This window comes from Etheostoma cragini, chromosome 9 (assembly GCF_013103735.1).
Source record: "Etheostoma cragini isolate CJK2018 chromosome 9, CSU_Ecrag_1.0, whole genome shotgun sequence".
Classification (NCBI taxonomy): Eukaryota; Metazoa; Chordata; class Actinopteri; order Perciformes; family Percidae; genus Etheostoma; species Etheostoma cragini.
Window position 1 is genome coordinate 15437638 of NC_048415.1, and position 19595 is coordinate 15457232.

The 19595-nt window shown below is 41.2% G+C and overlaps 1 protein-coding gene and 1 long non-coding RNA gene across 2 annotated transcripts in view; one reads left to right on the forward strand and one right to left on the reverse strand.

Moving 5' to 3' along the window:
* The window catches only part of agbl4 (ATP/GTP binding protein-like 4), a 262269-nt gene that overhangs the window by 74214 nt on the left and 168460 nt on the right, over positions 1-19595 (forward strand). The window lies entirely within an intron of this gene.
* The window catches only part of LOC117950732, a 259475-nt gene that overhangs the window by 11776 nt on the left and 228104 nt on the right, over positions 1-19595 (reverse strand). Inside the window, exon 5 of the long non-coding RNA XR_004657981.1 lies at positions 10818-10822. This is a non-coding gene — a long non-coding RNA (uncharacterized LOC117950732). The remainder of the gene's footprint in view (positions 1-10817; positions 10823-19595) is intronic.

The following is a 19595-nucleotide window of genomic DNA, read 5'->3' on the forward strand; positions in this document are numbered from 1 at the left end:
ATATATATATATATATATATATATATATATATATATATATATGATATTAGAACTAGCCTTGCGTTATTGTTTCTATTTGGAAATACCAACCAGTATGTATCACAGTTGACCTTCCTATATTTTACCTACCATTAATCTGCATTAAACGTATGCATAGAAACAAAATGGAAGGTACTTATCATTAATTTGCATTTTTTAACTCGTGGTTTGTGGGTGTGATAAATTCTCTATAAGCTCTGCAATATTTTAAAGATCTAAATCTTAATGTATGCATTGCTTCCATAGTTGTCTGTGCTGCCTGCAGATGTTTGTAATGGTAATCAATCTGTTCATCAGTTGTTCCATAGCCAGAGGAATCTCCTCTGGAGGTAAAAAAAAAAAAAGGCTTTATAGATCCATGGACATTAAAGTCCCAGTTTGCATAGTCAGTGAACAGCCTGAGCAGAAGATTGTTAGAACAAACATCCACTTACAGCTCACGCTCCCCTCTGCCTCCGTCTGAGCACAGCAGCCCAGCCCAGTGCCAGAATACTGTCAGAAAACTGTGCTGTCGTCAGGAAACATATTTATTTCCTTTTTGCCCGCCTGCCTGCCAATCCCCACGGAGCTGTTTAGTGTGAAGGCAGAGATTTGACAGAGTGGAGGCAGAAAGAGGGAGTGCTTTTGCACATTTATGTGTTAGAATCAAAGTGCTTTGTGTGGAATGTGTAGTTGGTGTATGTGTGTTACAGAGTGCGTGTTTGTGTGTTTATGTGCCTGTGTACATGTGTTTGTGTGTGTGTGTGTTAGAGTGTGGCAGTGATACGTGGCAGCAGGTCTGTGTCTTGCTGTGTGGTGGCTTTGGGGTGCGGCTCGCACGAAAGGTGGAGGGAGGGAGGGATTGTGGGAGGAGGTGGGGGAGGGTGACAGCCGTGTGCTCGCCCTTGGGCTCCCCAGACGCCTCACCGCTGAGGAGGGTTAGGTGTGTGTGTGTGTGTGTGTGTGTGTGTGTGTGTGTGTGTGTGTGGGAGTGAGCCTAAGCGTGTGTGTGTGTGTGTGTGTGTGTGTGTGTGTGTGTGTATGAGAGAGACTGAGAAGGCGGGTGCACACACATACACAACTGTGGGTCTCTAAACGCTCCGATTCTGCTGATCCAGCAGCCTTCGCTCAGCTCCCCTTCCCTCCTCCCCTCCTCCCTCTCCTCCGCTCCCCTGCTCTTTATGGCAGAGCACGCAGGTCACCTTCTCAGTTGCTGAATTTAATACTCAGCTAGAGAGAGGTAAGGAAAAAAAAGGAGCAGAGGACTGGCAGAAAAGTGAGTGGTGGAATTTTCCTTCCCTTTAGAGTGGATTTTTTAGATCAGTTCAGAGACAGATTGTAAAGACCTGCATACAGCAGAACATATGAACATCTGCCTGAGTGGATAACTGTCCCCAGGTATAAACACACACACACACACACACACACACACACGGTGCACTGTGGCTCTGGTGGTTGATTAGCAGTCGGGTCACCTTTCTCCAGCTGTGAGTGTGGTTCATTTAGATGAGAGTGATAAAACAGGGAACACACTGTAGCTGCGGGCACACAGCAGATAGCAGCGGTGGCCGCCACACAGGGAACACATTACTAACTGCTCAACACAACTGACTTTCAGTTAGACAGCCAACAGCCTCTCATTGTCCTCTACTATATGAAATCCTGAGGAAAAATGGATTTATTACCAGTGTTTTATCATTTAAGATGATAAGCTTTAAGTTTCACCAAGTACAATCTTTTTTATGAGAGACTGAGCCAGTATGACAGTAGCACACCAGGTCTCCAACACAGAAACAATTAATAATCAAAACTGGTGATAACATCATCAGTAAAAGCTTCTTATTGGAGCTCAAGAAAAGCATGTTTTCTATGTAGACCTCATATTTAAACCCCGAAGGCACAGTATTCTGACAATTACTTTGCTTATGTAAGCATCAGTCTCGCTGCCAGTGTATGTGTGTGGAGCCGATTTATGGTGCGGCTGATGATAATGAAAAGTGAATTGGAGGATGGTTTCAGCATATCTGCCTATAGCATAAGCCAGAGGATGGACGGACGGGCACAAATTACTATATTTGGTCTCTTTTTTTTCCAGATGTCCCTAAAACACCACAGTTAAAATGAGGTCTCTGCTCATGATTCGATTTCATTGCTCAGGCTAATAAAGGGGAAATTGTCTGGGTGTCTGCGGTAACTCACCTAACTCTAAGAAAATGTGAAAGCTCTTTGTACAACAGTTCAATACAACAGTAAGTGTCAGATTAGGAGAGGATTACTAAATTAGCAACATTTATTGTCATCATATATCTTTAGTGATTTAAGATTGAACTGCAACTTAGATATGTGGGTTTTCTGTTAGTGATGTTAAACATGCTTTTGTTGCAGGTCAAAGATCCTGTTAAAAGCAAACATGCTTCTATAGCAGTTACTCTGAAATGAAAAGATGTGATTGTGTGACACTTTTGAATAATGATGACAAAACTACTATACTTATCCCCATGTAAAGATTATTTTATAGTTTTCATCATCTAATTCCTTGAGCCGTATTGCTGAAATGTCTTGTTGTAAATCCAGTACAAAAGTAAAACTAGAGAGCTAAATAAAGACAGAAGGTACAGTAGTTTGAGTGAGTGAGTAACACATATGCAGACGCATTTTGTCTCGTCTCCCACCAGACAGACACTCGATCTTACAGTACTGTTTGTCCTCACTGATGAAAATGAAAGTGGATAGAGTGACCGACAGAGCTTAGGTTTCCAGTTTAGGGCTCCTGCCACATGGGGGCATGCCTTGTCTTAAATGTGCCCAGGATTACTTACTACTGTATAAGTGTATGGTGATTATATAGGATTGTCTGTGTGCGCGCGTGAAGCTATTGAACAGTATGTGTGTGTTTGTTTGTGTCATTGGTGGGGGTGAAGCTTCTGTCTTCACCCGGCTGGCAGAATGCCTCCTGTTCAATCTCAGCTCTGTCAAACTCACTTACCTTCCACCACTAACAACAGATGTCTGGCTAGCACAACCTGCACCTTAGGTTGTTGTTTGTGCCCTTAGGTATCTCTCTCACACACGCACACACACATACATGCACAGAGCTGGTTGTGTTAGCCGTATGCCAGTCAACATCAGTAGCTAGCACCTTTATTACAGCAGGCAATAAGTCAGTCAGGCCGACGGGTGTGAACGGAGGAAGCTTCTGATGGAGTCAAAGACCGAGGACAAGACAACCCTCACAAGAGCTGATGTTCAGACTTATTTGTTTCAAAGGAGTGTATGGACACATGAATCATCTGTGTACACAACTCTTCTCACGCAACAGAAATATATTTTAATTAACAAGACTGCACAATGTCGGGGGTTTTGGGGATTTATTGCATCACTAATATTGGTTTATTGAGTAGATAGCTCTGTATACTTTAGCCAGCAAGAACACCTACACAGACTTTAACAAATTATATATCTTGGACCCAATTGTATCCCAAGAGTGTAAAATTTTCTAAAATCCTCCAGGCTGTTTGCCAGAGGAATTCCTTTTCTTGTTGGGCAGTTTACTCTGCGGTAGTTCTCCTTATGAGTTGTATTCCCTGTCAAATAATTGTCCAGTCATGTCCAGTTAACTGGTTTGTCAGTGTTGCCAGCGATTCATGTGGTGATGCATTTTTATAAACCAGTAGGCATGGATCTATGTTAGAACATGGTGCTGTTAAGCTCCTCTTGTATATGACCCACTTTTGGTGGGTCTGCTGCTTTGATGGCATCCGGATCCTGCTGTGGGAAATTGGGCTGTTCTGCCCCTGGCGGTATTAGCCATTTGGCATTGGTGTGATGCCTCTGTCTCCCTATTTAACTCCCAGGACCATCTTGGCATGTTACTGTACAGTAGGGAGTACAACTTGGATGGTTCTTTGGAGAACATGGCATTTATTCTTTTGGGCTCTGCTTCAGTGGTGTGTCTCATTAGTCTGACTGCAAGCATTGTGAGCCTTTGTTTAGCACTCTCGAGGGCCTCAGTTATATACATCCCATTGTATTTCTTCAATAGTCAGGACGTCCTCCAGATCCTTACACCATTCTGCAGGTGAGCCAGCCAGGAAGCATCTTTGTTTCTTAAAGTGCCCATATTATGAAAGAAATCACTTTTTCTGGGATGTGGGGTGTTATTTTGTGTCTCTGGTGCTTCCACACGCATACAAACTTAGAAAGAAAACATCCATGCTGTTTTGAGTGAGATAAGGGCTTGTCAATGTCCTCTGCTTTCAGTTTCCGGGTGAGAAAATCTCCACGGCCTTCTACGTAACTAGCCGAGACGAGGTGGCTAACCGTAGCATGCTAGCACTAACATGCTAGCTCGTTCTCAATGGCAAAATACTGCTACAACACACTCTAGTTCACCATAATCTACAAAACAACTACTGACATGTCCCTGTTTTGCAAGTGTTCAAAAGTGTGCCCTCATTTAGAAGAAGTCTAATCCTGCCTTGTACTGACCAAAATTAACAGTCTATGGCTAAAACAAGTGAGAAGTCTCACTCTGTAGCTAAAACAGAGACCTAAACACACACGGTAAAAACAGGAGCTGCAGTACAACAAAAATATGGTGTTTTTTGAAAATGAAAACTGTAGGATTTTAACCTAGTTTGGCACAACCTCAAAATACAATTATGAACTTGAATATAAGCATAATATGGCTTTAACTTCCAATTTGCATGACAAACTGGTGCTGCATGTTGGGCATCTAAGCACCTGTCTCTACTGATTTCATCCACACGCAGATGGCATCAAGACAAATGTTACTGTCCTATTTAGCAAGTGCATTGATACACATAGAAGACAACTTCAGGTAATGTAACATTGATTAATGTCAAGTTGTCATAATCTCTACAACCTAAACAATATCATCTTGTCATGACAAAAACCGAATGACACTTAATGACAGAAGACATAAACGTTCATGACTTGTTTATAAGGTTTATGACAAATTCACGGCAGTGTCATGTAATAGTTATGGCAGTGTCATTAGACTAATGAATGTGCACTGTCAGGAGCCATGTCTCTCGATTACCAGGCACTTACTATATTAGGCCTATACTGTTGCTCACTTTCAACACAATTTTGGGGATTACGTTTAGTGTTTTACTCTCTCAACCCCCCCTTTCCTCTAAATCAATATCTCTGTCTGACCATCAACTGACCCACTTGGTCCTTCCAAATGTTTGACAATTTCATCCTTTCAGAACTTTCAACCTTAGGTTTTCTATTGTAATTGTTCATTATTGTTTTAAGAACTCCTTGTTCGCTCAAGTTTGCGCTTTTGTGTTTACTTTACTGCAAATGTGTAATGTTTTTTAGGATGCAATTATGCATGATTTTAAACGTATATGTAAGGATTTTCAGGGCCACATAAGTGGTTTAGATAGCCGAGTTGAACTCGACATGTTTAAATTGTCTCAAAAAGCCACCAGGAATGTGTACAGGTACAGTGGCCTCTGCCAGTTTCAATTAAAGTACTGAATGCATGGCCTCCTAATGCTTTGTTCATTAACTATATTTTGCATCTAGAATGTGTGAATGTGTTGGAGATCTTTCAGTCTTTTCATAGCTAGACTGGGTGGCACGCTTCTGTCAAACAGTAAAAAACCAAAGTGCACTATACAAATTTTGCCAAATAACCTCTGGCATAACATCCCTGGCTGAAGACCAAAACACACACATACACACCGACCCACACTCATTCACAGACATTACAGGACTATCAAATAAGTATTCAAAGATCAATAGCGCTCCCAACTTTAAAGCTGCTGCTGTTTGAATTTGCCCTCTATGTTTGTAACTAAAGTACAGTGTGAGCATTTATATCTTAACTGATGGAATTATACAGTATAGGCCTAACAAGTACAGCATACGGTGACCATTCTGTCAGGCATTCACTTTGTGTTTTCCCCCCAGACTGATTTCTATGCCCAGTTGGCTAACTGTGGTGAGGTTCTTTTTCCACCACTTTACTATTTAATTCTGCATTATTTTATAAGACTGGCAGCCACGCCCTCAAATGCATAAAATGGCTACTTGTTTTATGACTAACGTCCCCAGAGGCAAAATGTATTTGATCTATGTTGTGCTCCGCTCTCGGTGTCCGGCCCATCCTTCTCTTGTTTCCCCTCCTCCCTCAACTTTCACTCTGATTACTACTAAGTCCTTTTATGTCACACAGTCTTCTCCAAATGATTTGTGTGTGTGTGTGTGTGTGTGTGTCTGTGTGTGTGTTCACTCACATGATCGTTTTTTTTATGGAATTGGTTTGAGCTCTAAAAAAGGTTATCTATGGAGTTAGTTGAAATTAAATGCATAAATTAATAAAAATTACTGCTGATGAAACTGCACAAATTTGCAGTGACAAATTGTCTGTGGACAGGAGGTGAGACAAATTGATTGTAAGTGAAGTGTGTAAAGATGACCCCCTGTGTGTGCCTCTGTGTGTATTTGATGCAAATGTGTCTTTTCATTTAGTTGTTGCTTCTGGGACAGTGCTACAGAAAAAAAACAGATATACGTAGATTGCGGTCATTTCCTCTTAAACAAATAATTTTGTTCTATTAACATATCCATTACCCCGGCCAGAAAAATTATGAAGTTTTTGTCACTGAACACATTAGTCATCAAGTTGACTCTTGTCACTGTCTGTTCGCTCTGCATCTCCGTAGATAGAGACTCTGAGACACAAGGACAGGCCCCTCCAATCCCTGGACAGACTGAGACAGTCAATGTAAAAAAAAACGACATGTGAGCCCACACACACATACAGGCATGGTAAGTGCACACATGCAGATGAATGTACGCACAAACGCGCGCACGCACGCACGCACGCACAGCTTGTTCTGTCGCCGGGCTTATCAAGAGTTTTATTGTGCCTCACGATACTGGGTAATTAGATGTCCTCTGCTCTGCCTGCCTCTTTCACTAACGGTAGAGAAATAGACCTGTCACTATTTGGGCACTCGAAGATACAACAAATGCTAAGCAGTAATGGCTTGCTTTGTATCCCTGTAATGCATTGCAATGGCAGCAGGGACACTTAAAAGGAGACACTGTCTTTTTTCCCCACATTCTCTCTTTCACTTCTAGCTCCAGCGGCTTGGTGAAACCTAAGAATTGCAAATTCCAGGATAGTTGATGATACTAGTCAATTAGCGTTTGTATTTGTAGAGCCTATTTTGTGGGTGAAAGACACTGTAGGACACATCTTCAATGGGTTTGCTGAGCCGACTCTTTGTAAAAAAACTAAAACTAAAAAAGACATCTTTCTTTGTCTGTTCAATTTCAATTCAATGTAATAACTTTTTATCTAAGTAGACAGTAGCTTGTCTGAGGTTTGGGCAACCGTAGGTCACTTTGTGAGAGCAGAGGATACATAAGCTGAAATGGGGAACAGTGGAGGACAGTGTGAAGAGCATTACAGAGAGGACACCAGAGGAGAAATGTGGAAAAACAAGGACATAAAGAGGGAAAGAATATATGAGATCGGAATAAAGGAGAATAAAGGACAATGGAGACACGGGAGGAGAAGAGAGAGTTTTTGGCCTTGTTAATCCCTGTTTTTACTGATTTGGCAGGTACATGGCTGCTGAGACCAGCATACTGCCATACCCAGGCCTCCAGTCTCCTCCCCCATATCCTCAATCTTCATCTTAAACAATTATTCATTCCATTTGTGCCTTGTCTTGACCTGTTTATCCCAGTTCAGGGACACAGGGGTAGCTGAACTAGAGGCTATCCCATCATAAATTGGGCAGAAGGCGAACCAGTCATTCACATTGCCAACAAATATCTTTTGAACAAAGTCCAGTGATCAAGCCGCTGAAATAACTCTTCATGTAATATCCTCTCATTAACATTAACAGCAGTCAAGGACGGTGCATGGACGTCAGGGGTAAAACGTATGTGAATCTATCTGGAGAGAACAGAGGATTTGCGGTTAAGTAGCTGGGTAGTGAATGGGCTCGCTATGACTTGCATCAGGGAGTTCATTCCACACACAGCATACTGCATGATACTGTGGGGTCATACTGAGCTGTCATGGACCAGTGATCTATTTCTCTACCTGTCAACCCCTCAGAGAGACTGAGACAAGAGAGGGTAGCCTTTCCCTCACCCTTCTCTCTCTCTCTCTCTGCCTCTCCCTCTCTTTCTGTCCCTTTCTTTTCCTGCATCATCCAGCTTCTCAGAATGTTATGACAGTAGGCAAACTGCAGTCTTTAGCAAAGATATGTCTGCAAATTCAGCTCATTTTACATGACGAGACATGAGTTTTTTTTATTTTGTTTGAGGAACACCAATTTAATGTACTTTGTACAATGTTACAAATACAATTCTATGTAATGATCTTACTAAACACAACACAATGTCCCAAAAAGTCTTCTAAATGAAACAACATAACACGTTGTTTGTGACTGCCTTCCAGAACGACACATTCATTTTTTCATTCTGACCCTATGAGCTTAAAACGTTTTTACAAATCCTCAATGCAATAATTGTTGTTGTCTGACCTAGCTCTATGGTTGAGGTTTGGTTAGGTTTAGTGCTAAAACCAACTTTGCACAGGAATGGAAAATCATGTTTCGGTAGTTTGTTATGGTTAGTGAAGGATCGGGGTTGTTTGTTAAACAAAACAGCTGCCAACAGCATCCTTCCGTTTTAAAGTCCTTCTTTATTTATTTTTTTATTCCTATTACAGCTAGAGGGCTATGTCAGCTGAATGTCAGTCCGTCATTATTGGGCATTTGCTGAAATGACGAATGCTGTCTTCAACATCCAGCGCTTTCCAGTTACAGCGCCTCCCTGTACAGTACATAAAGTATTATACTTGCCCCGGTATTCTATCTGAAATAGCATTACTTTTAAATAGCATTAACCACTCTGTTTTAGATTTTTAGCTTCACAGTTTGTCTACATGAAATATTTAATTCATGTCGTTAATTTCTCAACTGGTTCAAATCCCATGAATGGCCGTTCAAAGGCTTCCATCACTTGAGTGTTCCATCAAAGAGAGAGAGAGAGAGAGAGAGAGAGAGAGAGAGAGAGAGAGAGAGAGAGAGAGAGAGAGAGAGAGAGAGACCAGTTTGAATGCGCCAAGGCCTCTGCCTGCTAGATAAATAGGGCTGTTCTGTAGTAGATAATGGCTGTGAGTCACATATTATATTTATCCAACTCAATAAAGCAGGAGCAGGCAGGCAGATTACTTTGCCCTGAGTCAAGGAGATAATGATATCTGGCTGCTAGCTGGCCCAGAACAGGCTCCAGACAGACCAACAGGCGGGGGGGACTGACAGAAAGTGCTGCTTAAGGAGTTGTACGTTGATTCTGTTAGCATGAGACTTCTGTGGCCTTGCTAAGCCACGGACTGCTTGTGTCAGCCCTCCGCTGTTCCGTGAAAGTCACCTTCCCTCTTTTTTTTTTACAGCCACACTTCTCTTCCTCTGCTTTCACTCCTTTCTTTCCTCCATGGGAACATCCTTCTTTTCCCACTTCATGCTCCTTAGCTCCTCCACAAGTATCGGCCTGGATGGATTTTGTGTGTGAGACTGCCCATCTGGTACTCCAAATCTGTGCTTTACACAACGTCTATGCAGGCCACGCGTCGGAAGCAGCACGTCAGCAGAGCAGCAGCAGCTTCAGTCCTCCCTCATGTTCTACACAGACTGTGGTCAGTTAAGGAGTTGAGTGTAGGTCGTCTGCGTTTTGGCAGCTTTAGAGCCTTACACACTATTACTGTAGATGCATGCATAAAATGGGAAAAAATCGAGAAAGACTTAAAGCATAAAAACGCAAGCTGTTAAGCGGCCTTTGTAGACAGACAGCTGTAAAAGGAGGGCTGCAACGCCTCCTGTGTTGACAGCCTTTAGCATTCCAGTGTTTTTACACACTCCTTAGCTTAGCTTTACAAAAACTATAACAGCATTTAACTCCCCAGTAACACACAAATTGTTGTTTTCACATTTCTGTTGGTGTTCCGATTTAAAAAAACAACAACAACGGATATAACATTTTAATTAGTGAGCTTTAGAGCTGTTGCCAGGCATATTTTTTAATTTTTGAGTGAGGCCATGGCTCATTTTTATGACCTTGCTAAGGTGACAATCTTGAAAACTACTCTACACAGACAATATTGCCGCTCCATCCTCTAGTGTACACCAGGCCCCAGATAGACAAATAGAATAAACTGTAAACAAGGTCTTGTTGTTTGTCTCAAATATTCCAACATGGCATAATTACCATTTCTCTAGTGATTACTTTGGGATTTTTCTGTGAATAAAGCTCAAAAGAGGGAGCCTAATTTGCAACAAAGCAGCACAAATATCCTCAGAGGAGAAGACAGCTCACCCAGCCAGGGAGAGACACTTGAAGCTCACTTTGTTTCACTTTGTCTCCTGCACGCCTCTTCTTGGTCATAAAGCTCCCCATTTACCCAACTCCATCCCACAGTCCATTCCAATTTCTACCTCTTTGAACATGACAAGTGATAAGGATGGATTATCGTGAGAGCCAAGAATTCCTCAGGATAATCCTTCACAGACAAAACACCCTGACATCTTGGCTTACTATTTTTCTTTTACTACACTCTAAGTGCTATGGTTTGTCGTGACACGGCTGTTTGACTTCCTAAATTTGTTTTAATCAAGGCTTTATGGAGACATGATTTGAGTATCTTTGGTTCAGTGGCAACAGTTTCTCTGCTCCCTGTCTGAAGTACCAGCCCCCTCCTCTGCTCTGTCTGATTGCTGTAAAAATGTCTCTGTGATTACAACAGCTCTGATTGGGATGCTGTGGCTTTGCAAAGTGTCAGTCTCTGCAGAACGATGCAACATGACAATTTACTTGGCTTTAAACAAGAGTTATCACCGGCCGTTCTTGGTACTTGTGCTTTCCACTAATGGGAAGAAAAAAGTTGAGATGGTGTGTGAGAGAGAAGAAGCAAAACTAATTTTGCAATACGCTAATTCTTTTAAATACATATAAATACATTTTTGACACATACACATACAGTATCTGCTGTTTAGGATATTCAACACAACACAGTGCCACCCGATCCAGACTGGTACCACTCCACGTGGCATTTCATGAAATGGTGACTTTATTTAATCTATTGATAAGTGTACAGGGACACGATTTTCTCATTTTGTTAGAGGAGTAGCTGGTACACAGGGGTGGAGGCCATAGGTGGGGTGTGAAAATGTTGTCTGGTGGTGTGTGGTTACACCAGAAAAGGGACTAACTTAAGCATCAAAGATGTCAGGATGCATATTAAATTTGGGCAGTGGGCAGATTACAGTAAAATGATTGGAATAACATATTTTTTGTTCATATCATTGTTGATTAATGGCTTAGTCCAAAGGGGTAATGCATGTTAATATCTCGCAAATAACTTCTAAAACAGATTAGTCAACAGTGTATACTTTATAGCACTAGTATGTATTGTTGAATGTGGACCCACTTTGTGATTTGGTAACAGCTGTATATCTGGGCAACACAACAGAGAGGGCTTGTGTGGCAGATGTGAACAACAATACTTTTGTATTGTACAATTGTATGTCCATGTGCTATCGCTATATTCCTATTCTTCATTCTTCTCTGCAAAAATTTAAATATGAACTGTATTAAGCTCCATAACATTTGCAGAATGAGATTTTTACTGCTGTGAGATTATTAAATGAATGCTGCTGTAATAACGAGAACCTCCTCCCTGCATGTCTCTCTCTGTTCGGGAGAAACTGAGGGAAGGTGAGGGAGCAGGTCTAGTCATGCAAATCAAATAAAGTTTTAAATGTCATAATTGTTTGTCATAACAGTCATACTCTGCATAATACTGTGACATTGTATTGCAATTGTAAGAAAATAAGTTTTAGTTAAGATAAAAGCAAAATTGGACAACAGTTATTTTCAATTTACAAGTACAAAGAATTGGAAAGATTTTTAACCTGGAAAAAGAATTACTACGTTTGCCTTCCCATTGTAGTCTCTGCTTTTTGACCACGTATTAAAGATTGAAGAATGAATTGTGGTGTAACTAATTGTAAAGACATTGTGATTTAAAGAACAATTGAGGCTCTACAGTAAATCCCTAGCTAATCCTTAACGTTTTAGATCATAAATGCACGTGTACTGTGGTTGAACTCCAGTTGAAGGGCGTTTTCACAATTCAGTGTTATTGACAGATTTCCCTTGTAAGAATTTTGCACATGTGTTACATCTGCTGCACAAAATCTGGTCCATTTCAAAGTTAGTCGTTTGCTTCTAGTAAACTGCGGTGGAGTCTGGTGGACTCTTCACCAAATGTGATGAGTAATGTGATTGGTTGAAGTTGTAACATTGACCTTGTGATGCCAATGCATGCACACATTTTACAGCTCAAAATGTATGTGTAGTGGTAGCCTGCATTTCTATAAGTTCTATAAAACAAGTAAACAGGGGCTGCTTGTCACTGTACTGCTATATACATTGTACTGTTGCATTGAAAACCCTTTACACATTTTTTTTTTTATATTCTTTGTAATGAAAGAGTGTACAAAAATAGACAATTTTATGTCATGATGTAGATGTTGCTTTGGAGGCACTTTGTGCAATTCCAAAGGTTGACTTTATTTGAAACAAAACCAACAGTTATGACTGTTCTTCTGGAAAGACACCTGAGGCCAGGCCAAGTATTTGATCTCAGTTAGAGAATAACCTTAAGTCCAGTAGGCTCTGTGCTCTTCGGTAAATACAAAGCTGTTCATTATACTGCATCAGTTTCTTTTCCCTTGCCGCTATTCAAATTTAAATAACTACTACAGTCATTGGCAAAGCTTGCTGCTGCCTTCCAATCGAGCGCTGCACAAGCCGACTGTCTTTGCCTCTTAGAAGTCCTCCTTGTTTTCACTAAGGATTTCCCAGCAGCTCTCAAAGGTCCCTTCTCTTTAATTCAATTTCAGATCTGTCTTTCCCCTGAGAAGCCCTTTAAACCTCCATTCAAAATGTTTTGAGAGGGAGAGAAAAGTGTGTAGAAATCAAAGTTGCCTGAGCCCACCGCATTCTTGTTCTAAGGTACGCTTATCTGCCCTGGGAACAGACCCAGGACAGCCTCACTGCCCCGCTGGCACTGGATCATTCACTGTCTGTCTCTGTCTCTCACGCACTCTTTCTCTTCTTCTCTCTTTCTCTTAGTGCAGAGCAGGTGGTTGTTAGGTCTGAGCCTACTCCCATCTCTCTCTCAAACCCATTTCTCCCTCCTTCAGACTTAGTGCTAAGTGGGGACCCTGCACCCTTCCAACAGTCCATCCACTTCACCGTTGCCCCTCATGGCTCCTTTTGAAGGTGCTTTCATTTAATCATTTCTTTAAAAAAGATTTTTTTTTCAGGGCAGTGTGAGGTCACAGATCACATCAGAGCTGCTTTCCGACTCAGTGACCATTTAATCAAGCTGAGGTCCATTTCGTCGCCGCTCTTTTCAAACCACCTTTTCTTCCTGGGGCTCAGGGGTGAAGCCCGGGGCCTCGGCCCTCCGAATCCTATTCCTACCAAAGCTTTAGAGGTGGGCTAGGTGACTTACACCAATTCCAAGGGATTTAGAGCTTGAGTGAGTGTCCCGTTATAGCCTCATAGACTCCCCTGAAATACTTCTGCTTGCCTCTGACCCCAGCATATACCGTGCTACACCAAATGTTCTGTCTGACTTCAGTGTTTACTCAAGGACTCAAGTTCTAAGTTGGTGGGTATGTATATATATATGTATCCTGAACTCTGCTGCCCCAAGAAACTGTTGCTAGCTCGGACAACTTTATTTCAACAACTCAGCGGCGTCTATTCATGGCTGCCTACTATGATTTAGTTTTTAGGACTCATGCGACATACTGTCCAGCTGATCATTGAAGCATGTATCTATGTCGTCCGATTTCTCAGCAGTGATTAGATTGTTGTTGGATTGGAAAAAGGGAGTTAGAGTGGATAGATAAATTGTGTTGTTTTATTTTTTCCTCTGGATTTTATGTGGCTACGTCTGTTGATTTGCAACATACAATTTGGCAACTATTAATAGATTTCTGATAGTATTCTGATATTACTAGTTATTTATTTAGCCCCACATAGTGAGCTCGCAAGCCAAGTTATCACTTTAACATTTAGGTCTGGAAAACAGCCACAGAGAATTGAGTGAGCCGAGCAGCTGGATGTCACACCATCGAGCAAACTATTTAGATGATGGCTCGACAGTCCTGGGTTTGCAATTGGATGGCCTATTTCCTGTCTCGTATTATTTAGAACTCAAACATGATGGCTAATGTAGAATATAGCTGATGTTTTCCAGAACAGCTAACACGTTTTTTTAGGCCTATTACGGAATTCAAAACTCAAGCCAGTGCGTGATGCATTTGTCGAATCAGCTATAGGAGAGGTTTATGTTTATCACTGAAGCAAGCAACAAAAACAAGTCATTTTCTTTTGTGTGAAGCAGTTCGGCTGCTTGTGAATTGGGAAATTCCATTATTATTCAACCATTATCACCATTATGTGGACTGCTTTCATCCTCAGGGTTTAATTGTATTTATGAAATGTATTTCATCAGGCTGCTCAGTTTTCATATTTGAAATACCATATTCCCTGTTATAGTATATGACGGCAGCTACATGCTTTGAACAACAACAGACTGAAAAGTTAGTGTATTTTGGTTTGTAGGATTGATTCAAATTTAGAAGAAGTATTGAGGGGTGAGGTTGACCTCTGAAGGGCTTTAGGGTGTACTTTTTTTGTTTACTTTCTGGTTTCATAATCCTCAGCAAGACATTTGTTTTCTGTTTGCTTTTAAAGACATTGTGAGTTTTTGCCAAAATGGTGCTCCGTAATGTCAGTGTAGCACAAGACTCTGTGATCAAACACTCGGTGATAGGTATGACATTTTTTAAAACAAGGTAGGTCTATACCATGGGTTTCTGTTTAGGAAGGTCCCCAAGCAGCCATAAATGTTCACTTTGTCTCACCATAATGCGTGAGCGTGAAGTTTCAGCTCCTTGTTTGCAGAGTTTTCTAAGAGCTTAAAGTAACCAATACCTGTACTATATTTAATTTCTAAACTGTAAGTGATAGATTTCCACTTCCTTGGCTGTAATTGAAAATACAGGTTTGTATTTGTAATATTTTGTAAATCAGGACCTATATATCTGGTGGAGGATCACAAAACTAATTAACTGGCATGCATTGAAGATGTGAACACATTCTCAATGTGTGTTTTTAGCATCAGGTTCACAGTGAAAATGAATGGGAAATTGGTCCTTCTGTGATGATTTTTGGTTTAGGATCACAGACTAGATCCAAAGATCGAAAATACACTCATGTTAGCTGTTAGCTAGTCTGTGGCTGTTGTGGCTATTGGTGATTGGTGTTTTCTAAGTTCAACAGAAGATGTGAAGCAACGCATCAGTCAGTCTTTTTGTTTAACTTGGTCTGTCAGGGCCCCAAGCCTCAAGTTTCTCATTCTCTAATGGACCAACTGTCAAATGTGTCACTTTCTGTTACTTTCTTCAATTTCTGTCACCTAGTGTGAACTAATATCAGCTAAACTGAATTGAACTGATGTAAACTAAACTGACCTTTACTATTGGTTCTGATGTGTAGTTGTTGCGGTTGTGCAGTCTCCATCCTTCTTTGCTCTTTTTAATGAAACCAAGCAGATGGGACCGATTGAATTGCACACAGCACGACGGCCAGGCTGACAAATCAAACTAACTTTGTTCAATTGTTTTCAAGTCTCACACCCGCATTTTAACAATTGATTTGGGGCAGCTTTTCTATGAGAGAATCTTGCAGTTCCTGCATTACATGTTTTATCTTGAACATTCCTCAGCAAATGCAAAGTCAGTAGAGTGATCCTGGATTCTATCAATTAATAGAGCTGTGTGAAGCTTCTCCTGTTAACTAGGCTAAACCAAATTTTTTATGTATTTGTTAGTTTTAGAGTTTTCTGTTTGCTTTATTATTTGGATCTCTGTTAGCCTGTCTGGCATGTGTGCTGTTGGTGCTTTATTGATCTGTTTTGCTGCCAATCGATGATGGGTGGGGTGTTTTCCATGCTTATCAGACTGTAATCAGTCAACTGAAGGAAAACTATCACTTTATGTTATGCGTGATGTTCCGAAGGTTACTCCACACATTAAATCCATCATACATTCAATAGATACTGGACACATTTTTTTTATGTCTTTTTCCCTCTTTTTTCCCCTCTCCATGTCCCGGAGAGATGATGCATTTCCTTGTAGAAATAGCCACAGCACTGTTCCCCTGAACCATTAGGAGGCTCAAGTCATCGTTCATCCTGTGACTCTGAGCCATCATCCTGTTACGTCTCCTCTCTTTATCGTCTTGTGCTTGTCTGTGGTGTAGTGAAGAAGCAGATGCTGCAGTGTTGTCCAATTTGATCCTTTTTCATCATTTGTAGACAAAGAAACAGACTAGGAGCTGTTTTCAGACAGACAGCAGCCAAAATTAAGTGCTATGCCAGGTCTCTCTTTGACGGAAACATGCAAGTACGTGTGCTTGTCTGTGTGTATGCATGTGCACCCACGCATGTTGATGAACTGGAGGTAGAAAATCTAACTTGTTTTCAGCCTCTTAATCCCAAAGAGTCAACAAAAAAGTATTTTACAAAGGTGCTTTAGTTCAAAATGGATGGCGGAAAAGAGGTGTGTTTTGTAGACCAAACAGCAAAGAAAATCTAAGATTTATGGATTTAAATTGCACCTTCAAATCCAACGTCCTCTATGTTTACCTGATGGTCATGTCAGCTTTTGGATTTGTTCTCTTCTACTCACAACAAGTTGTAATAATAATAATAATAATAATGATCTTGTAATATTAACAGGAACAATGACACACTGTCATTGGTGTTAGTGTTAGGACCTGTAGATGCAAACTCGTCAACGTTGCCACAACTAGTCAATTATGTTTTGTGGCAACTTCTCCATTGTACAAACATTGTACTCATGTCTGTCTTCTAAAATGTTATAAAAAGAGAGAGAAAATGTGCGTGTGAGGTGCAGAAAGGGATTGGTATTCTATTGGGGCATCAGCCATTCACAACATTTATACTGAACTTAGTTTCTCAGCAGGGCTGAAAGGTTAGCGCTGTCGCAAACCCACCTCTACATTCCCACACTGACCTGTGACATCACTTCCTGCTGACACAGCACGTCTGTCAGAGATGAGCCTCAGTGTCCTTCAACCTCAAGCCTCACCCAGTCATGTAGCTGCTGGGAAAAAGGATCCTTGCACACGCACACACACACACACACACACACACACACACACACACACACACACACACACACACACACACACACACACATAGCCTTCATCCCCTTTTGCCCTCATGTTTTGTTCTCTGTTTTCAGCAAGGCTTCAAATTATTCTGAATGTGTTATATCAGAGTGTGTCAGAGTGAATGCCTGTGGCAGCACAGAGAAGAGACTGAGAATATGGGCTGCCAGTTGTACTGGACTCTCATTAACCTCCCTACCTCCTCTCTCTTCACCAAGTCTCCTTCATCAGCTCATTCAGGCCTGAAGTGACACATGGGCCTCTAGAGTGTCAGTAGCGATAAAGATGCCGCCACTTCAACGTTTTAATTGGAACTTCTGCTGTTGATGTGTGAACAGCTGTAGGACGGAGAAGGGCAGATCTATCATCCCTGCCCTCCACAGACCGCTGGAGGTCAAATGGCAGCAGTTACTGTGGCAGGAAAGCCCCCAAAGCTCCTGTTTATTTATGATTGTATTGCCCCACCCTTCTCTCTACACCTCAAATCTGCATATTCATATCTGGTTGAAAATGACAGAGGAAGAGAGAGAGAGCATCTGGAGGAGTATGGGGGGGGGGCTAGGCTGGCCAAGTGAAATGACCAGCAAGGATGTATTTATAGACTCAATGCCGGGTGACTAATTTTTTGGCCTGTGGCTTCTGACAGTAGTGTGGTGTCTGACCAAGGAGGGTTCTTTTTCTAATTAATGCAGATTGAGCAAGAAATGCCTGATATTACTGGAGTGTAGGCTTGAAACAGCTGGTGGTCAAATCTATTATTTGACCTATCCCAACCCTGCACACTCAGGACTGTGTCTTGTTTGAGTGAACACATCAAGCTATCCTTGCTCTTTTACAAATGATCCTATTTATGTAGCAGTGTTTATTAATGTTCTGTCGCATTTTACAACGTGTAAATCCAAGTACACATGTGCATAATGTTGTCAGGCAGGCAAGCTTTAGATCCGACTGGCATCTTAAGCCAGTGGCTGTATTTCACCTGAAGATGTGTATGCCTTTTCTTCTTCTGATGCCAATCCAGCCTTGTCACTCATGAGTAGAAATCTGATAAGTTCAAAGCTAACAAGGCCCATATAAGCAAAAGTCAAGCACAGGAAAGACACAGGAAAGAGAGCAAGGATTTTCCTGAAGCTGTCCTCCTGAGATGTGATCTGATTTTAATGAGCATGCCAAATGTCAATGAAAGCACTGCACATGAGTTACCTGTTACACTACATAAACTATGTATTGTACTGACAGATTGGACCAGGGATCATTATAGAGTCAAGATCACATACATGCATCCACACTCATGCATACACAGACAAACAGAGACACACACACACACACACACACGCACACGCATACACCGAGGTGGGACCACGTTTTCTAATTCAAATATCTGATAAGTGCTGCTTTGCATGCTATTAGATGGCAATCTAAATAACATTTACATGTCATTTATGTCTATTACCTTCTTTTAGAAGAATGCTGTCAGCACTGTTTGCTCATATTTATTCTACTAGCCAGCATGGTTCCTTTCCTTAATTTGTAAATTAATGCAAATATGGGTTTCCTTCTCAGACAGTTTTTGAACGGCAGTGGTTATTGGCAATGCCCATGAGATTTGGAGACACAATATTTGATCATTCATGATTATGATGTCTTAGTTGATTTGGGTCTGTGGTAAAGAACACATCACTGGTGTCATGATATCTGTGGTATCTTTCACTATTTAGGGGGCCAGCCTTGGAAAAAATTGTCAATTAGCCAATGAAATATCTTTAGTTAGTCGATTAGACAAAGTCATTATCAAATCACAGCATGAATGTGTGATCTAATTATAGTGCCTCCATGCTTCTGTAGGATGTGCATGTGGCTCACTAATTAAATAAAGGCAATAAAATACATTTGTAAAGAAAAACTAATGTTTATCCCTGAACTTTTACAACTATTATATTGTGTGAGCTGTGTATGTGTGTGTGTGTGTGTGTGTGTGTGTGTGTGTGTGTGTGTGTGCACGCACGCGCATGCACATATGTGGTTGTGTGGGGTTGTGCATGACCTCCATCAATGTCTGGAGGGTATTGGCCATTGCCATCACTCAATGCGAGAGAAGCCTTAATTAAAGAAGTTCCAGTTGTACATCGCCTTACAATGGAAGGGAGAGATTGCTTTTGAACTCAGTGCCCAATATAGACACTTCCTCCTCGTCTGGTTGAATAAGAGATTCTGATACAAAAATTCTGATTAACGCCTAA